This window comes from Heliconius melpomene, unplaced genomic scaffold (assembly GCF_056956725.1).
Source record: "Heliconius melpomene rosina isolate 202511_hmr_F unplaced genomic scaffold, ASM5695672v1 ptg000031l, whole genome shotgun sequence".
NCBI lineage: Eukaryota > Metazoa > Arthropoda > Insecta > Lepidoptera > Nymphalidae > Heliconius > Heliconius melpomene.
The window spans coordinates 471,336-477,766 of NW_028181865.1; positions in this window are offsets into that span (position 1 = coordinate 471,336).

The window sequence follows — 6,431 nt, forward strand, 5'->3', positions numbered from 1 at the left end:
TAGCTATTTTCATAGTATTTTGCTATGGAGCAGTGCTTCAGATATAAATTCAATATTTATTGTCCAAAAAAGAGCTGTGAGATATATTTATAACCTAAAGGCTAAAAACCTAAAATCTCTGCGAGATGTTTTAAAGATGCAGTTGCAGATCATAATTTGTATATTATAATATTCTCTTTGACCGACAAAATATACATTGTCATAGTAAACATAGTGACAATCATACGATAGAAACGAGAAATAAAGATAAGATTGTTACGCCAAGTTTTCGCCTCCAAAAAGTTAATAAATCCTTTATGGGTCTGAGTATACGTGTATATAATAAAATTCCGCAGTGTATTAGTTTGCCACTACCAAGATTTAAAGTATGTGTAAAAAAAATTCTAACAAGTAAAGCTTATTACACTGTTCAAGAATATTTAGAGGATAAACATGTCTGGAATTAATGTCTATTGAATGTAATGCAGGATAGCTGCCAGCTAATGTAATAGTAAAATATACCATTGACTTTGAAAAGAGCAACTGTTGAGTTTCTTGCCGGCTCTTCTCAGCAGAACTGCCTTCCGAACCGGTGGTAGCTTTTTGTTGACATGTACATTCGACGATTCAAAACTGCTTTTATAGTTTATTTGAATAAAGAATATTTTGAATTTGAATTTATATTATATTATATTCTATTAACAATGATATTCGATACACATTAGTTTTGTGGGTAAATAATTCCCTAACTTTCCTCAATGTATTTCTCACCATCAACTTGCACACTTATTTACTGTTACCCGACTGCATTAACAGAACACCAAACAACACTATATTTGGAGACGGTTACAGACAGGACGAGCGTGTCCTGACATGTAGAGAAGAGCTTTTATCATTTTTAAAAACAAAAACAGACTTCGAACAGTAAACTTAAATGTTAAAATTGAGTTATTGGTCCATTTTTCGCGCACATACTTAGTGCAAGTAGTGTGACATATATTATTTTCTCATGCAGGACATTCCTAGGACTGGACCAAATTATGAAAAAAAAACAGAAATCGAATTCTCTCCCTCCTCCTCAACCTCCTTCAACTTTCTTGAATACAATATTAAGTGCAAGTCACACGTATTCTCGACGTTCATGCCATTATTATTTCAAGAAGGCGAGACAAATTACTGGTTAATGTTTTTGATTCGTTACAAGACGAGACTTTTCCTAATACAATTTGAGAAATATTATCAATATATACACAATAAACAAAGGAGGTATTTGTTAAGAGAAAACCTAAATGAACAATAAACATTTTGTTAATGAATAAGATTATATCGTCCATGTTACCCATGAGTTACGGAACCCTAACCCTACGAATATGCTGACGTACCAAAGTGACTCGCCTGATCTCGGGCGACCACCCAGCGATTTCTTCGAATTGTCCAATGCACCTGTGTTTTAATTCTCGTAATTATAATATCTTATTAGAAGTTAAAAACACTCTTTATTCTCACTTCGATTAAAGCAGTCGTTAGTTTTAAGAATAATTGTATTAATATATAATTAATAAATAATTAATAATTATTCGGTTTTTTTTCAATCCCTCGACTGCCGCAAACGTAATTGGCGCAGTCGGTAGGATTTTAGCGGGCCGGTTCGCGATCGGTTTAAATTAATTACTCGATAATTATCATCGCGTCGCGTGCCGCCCGGGTGGCTATCGAGCACCGTTCGAGAATCCAGAATCTACGGACCTGTGGCAGCCGGGAGTAGAATCCAGCCTTCGATTCAACTGAGAAGAGACCAGATAATGCAATTTATGTGAGTACATAAGAATTGTTCTCGTGTGGCTCCTTCCTATTCATAAGTTACCAAAATTTTCCATCCTAACACATCTAGGACCCGAGAGCCTCCATCTAGGCAGGCCCGTCGGTTAGGTATAGATAGATTAAGAAATATTAATTCGCAAGAAATAAAAAATTTAAATTTAGATTGTAGTTATTCTAATTTAATTAATTTAGTTAACATGTCTCACGATCCGGACACCATATTTAAGGCCCTCCGCCTTGTCCCGGAGTTCGACGGGAACCCAAATATTTTAACTCGATTTATTCAAATTTGTGACCATTTAGCGATCCAATATCTTAGTGAATTACCTGGTAGTGAATTTTCTAACGTATGTTTGTTAAATGGAATTTTAAACAAGATAACGGGCACAGCAGCAAGCAAAATTAATTCAAACGGAATACCCGATAGTTGGCTAGGTATTAAAACACTTTTAATTAATAACTTTTCCGACCAAAGGGATGAGACCGCCCTATACAATGATCTCTCCTTAGCCACACAAGGTAATAGAAGCCCTCAAGAATTTTATGACCATTGTCAAAATTTGTTTAGCATGTTAATGACCTATGTTACACTACATGAGACACTATCCACCACTATCGAAGCAAAGCGCGATTTATATAAAAAAGTAACAATGCAGGCCTATGTTCGTGGTCTTAAAGAACCTTACGTCCGTTAAGAATAGCAGAGGTATCGTATTAGTTAAAAATCCTAGTAGGAATGACGTAATATTCTCAATGGACCGAGCCGTCTATGCAGAAATTAATAATATCAATTTTAGATGCAATGAACAATCGCAACGTGTAAAAGACGTTCTGACGCGACTTCGTACAGAGCATCTTAACGTTGAGGAGCGGAAAAATCTAGAAATACTATGTAGCCAATACGCTGACGTTTTTTATCTAGAAGGCGAACCTCTTACTTTTACAAATAAGTTAAAACACTCGATTAAAACCACCGACGAAGTCCCCGTCCACACAAAAAGCTATAGATACCCATATGTTAATAGACAGGAAGTACAGAAACAAATACGTCAAATGCTCGATCAAGGAATAATAAGACCCTCTAATTCGGCATGGAGCTCACCTATTTGGGTTGTGCCTAAAAAGGTCGACGCATCCGGTAAAAGAAAATGGCGAATCGTTGTTGATTTTCGCAAATTAAACGAAAAAACAATAGACGATAAATATCCTATCCCCAACATTAACGACGTATTAGATAAATTAGGAAAATGTCAGTATTTTACGACTTTAGACTTAGCCAGCGGATTTTATCAGGTACAAACAGATCCTCAGGACATACATAAAACGGCATTTAATGTAGAACATGGACATTATGAATTCCTTCGTATGCCCATGGGATTAAAAAATTCTCCAGCGACCTTTCAGCGAGTGATGGACGATGTGCTGAAAGGCCTACAAAACTCAATTTGTCTAGTCTATATGGATGATATAATTGTTTTTAGTACATCCTTACAGGAGCATATAGTAAATTTAAGTAAAGTTTTCCAGAGACTTCGAGAATCCAACTTTAAAATCCAAATGGATAAGTCAGAATTTTTAAAACGAGAGACAGCTTTTCTAGGCCATATTATAGGTGCAGACGGAGTTAAACCTAACCCCGAAAAAATAGCTGCAATAGAAAAATACCCCATACCGAAAACACCAAAAGAAATAAAACAATTCCTAGGCTTAGTTGGATATTATCGTAAATTTATTCCAGACTTCGCAAAATTAACAAAACCCCTTACACAATGTCTAAAAAAAGGTAGGAAAATCATTTTAAATGACGAATACATATCTAGTTTTGAAAAGTGTAAAACAGTTTTAGCAAATGACCCAATACTTCAATACCCCGACTTCAATAAAGAATTTAACCTCACAACTGATGCATCCAATGTGGCTATAGGTGCTATTTTATCACAAGGCCCTAAAGGATCCGATAGACCAATTTGCTATGCCTCTAGGATCCTTAACGATAGTGAACAAAACTATAGTACCATAGAAAAAGAATTATTGGCTATAGTCTGGGCAACAAAGTACTTTAGGCCTTACTTATTTGGTAGGAAATTTAAAATAGTTACAGACCATAAACCATTGCAATGGATGATGAACCTAAAGGAGCCAAATTCACGGCTTACGAGATGGCGTTTACGATTAAGCGAATTTGACTATACAGTGATATATAAAAAAGGTAAGAGTAATACTAACGCGGACGCTCTCTCTAGAATAGAAATACATGCAAAAGAAACAAATTCATTAATAGAAGAAATCGATGAATTAAATTCACTATTAGCCAATCCATCCGATACCATACGCAGGGTGTCAAATTCCTCTACGGTATCGGTTCCTGAAAGATCAAACTCTTCAACAATAACCGCCTCTCATCATTCTAACTCTTCTACGTTAACGGCACACAGTAATCACGAAAACCCTATTTTAGAAATACCGATTACGGATGAACCTCTTAATAAATTTCATAGACAAATAATTTTTACTATAGTTGACGGTGTAAAAAGAAAACCTACAGTATCAAAGCCTTTTGAAAAGCACACTCGAATTAACATCCAGTTAAGTAAAAGTAATTTAGAGGAAGATATAATTAACGCCGTAAAAGAATACATTTGTTCTAAAATTAAGACAGCTATTTTAGTTAATCCTATTTTAGATATGTATACCATAGTTCCAATTCTACAAAGTAAATTTAAATCATCTTCAATGAATTTAGTCTTAGCGAAAACGGAAGTAGAGAACGTTAAAGAATATCCTAAACAGCAGGAAATTATTCATCATTATCACGAGGGAAAGACAAATCACCGAGGAATCAATGAAACCTATTTATCATTATCACGAATTTACTTTTGGCCGAAAATGAAGGATCAAATAACTAAATTTATCACAGAATGTACTATATGCGGACAAGCCAAGTACGATCGAAACCCAGTCCGACCTCAATTTAATATTGTACCCCCAGCGATGAAACCGTTCGAAATTATTCACATAGACTTACTGACAATACAGAGTATCAAATACGTGACTTTCATAGACGTTTTTACCAAATACGGACAAGCTTATTATTTGCGTGACGGAACAGCTGTTAGTGTATTACAAGCTCTATTACAATACTGTACCCACCATGGCGTTCCTATGACCATTATAACAGACAATGGAACAGAATTTGCCAACCAATTATTTAACGAATTTACTAAACTTCACAAAATTAACCACCACAAAATCTTAGCTAATTCTCCTAATGGCAACGGAAACATTGAAAAATTTCACTCAACTCTCCTTGAACATCTACGACTTTTAAAATTACAACACAAAGACGAACCCATTGTCAATCTCATGCCCTACGCTTTTATAGCCTACAATAGTTCCATACACAGTTTTACGAGATGTAGACCTTTTGATTTACTAAATGGACATTTTGACCCCCGAGATTGCCTTGACGTTGACCTCACTCAACAAATGTTACAACAATACTTACAGACACATAAAGAGCGGATGAAAAAAGTGTACGACATCATTAATCAATCATCCCTTAGTGACCGAACGACCCTTATCCAAAATAGAAATAATACACGCGAACCTGAGATAGAATATGCACCCGATCAACAGATCTTTGTAAAGATTCCATTAGCTGAAAGACAAAAAACAGCCCCTAGATATACACAAGACACTGTCCTTGTCGATTTACCCATACATATTTACACTAAAAAGAAACGTGGCCCTATAGCAAAATCGCGACTAAAGCGAATCCCTAAAACAGCGAATTTGTTACAGGATCCTCGTGTTTGCGATGCTACCCCTGGTACATCTTCAGGACATTAAATTCGCGGACATTAAATATAAAAAGATAGCACACACAGTCTACAGAATCATTCACACAATTATAAAAACCAGTTCAGTTCAGTATATGAAATACAGATAAATAACTTGCTTAACAAATTAGACGAGATATTACTTCAAATTAAATCCTTACAACCCACTAGATCTAAAAGAGGAATCATTGATGGACTCGGAGGAGTTATAAAAAGTATTACAGGGAACTTAGACTATACTGATGCTTTAAAGTATAACGAAGCTATAAAATTATTAGAAAGTAATCAAGATAAAATTACAAATGAAATTAATAATCAATTAAGCATAAGCAAAGAATGGATCACTAAATATAATAGTGTTTTGACTCAACTAGTAGAAAATCAAAGTAAAATTAATAGTACCTTAATGTTAATACTTTCTAACAAAATGAATAATGGTTTGACTTTAATTAAATATGCGAAATTTGGCCAACTATTAGTAATATTAAGTAAAAACATAGACGATTTAAGGAACGAATTATTAAGAATAGAAAATAGTTTAGCTTTTATACATGCATCAAGCATGCACCGTTCTATGATTAGTATAGACATATTAAGTTAGTTTCTTATAATTCAACCGGCTTCTTACTATGCTAATAAGCAAATAGTTTTTATATTCCGATTTCCTATTATTTCTAAAGATATTTTTTTTTATTATATAGATTAGTTATTAGTAGTACCTAATAAAAAAATCACAGGCTCTTATCCCATCCTCTCCTTTCATTGCAACAAACGAGAATTCATTCTTGTACA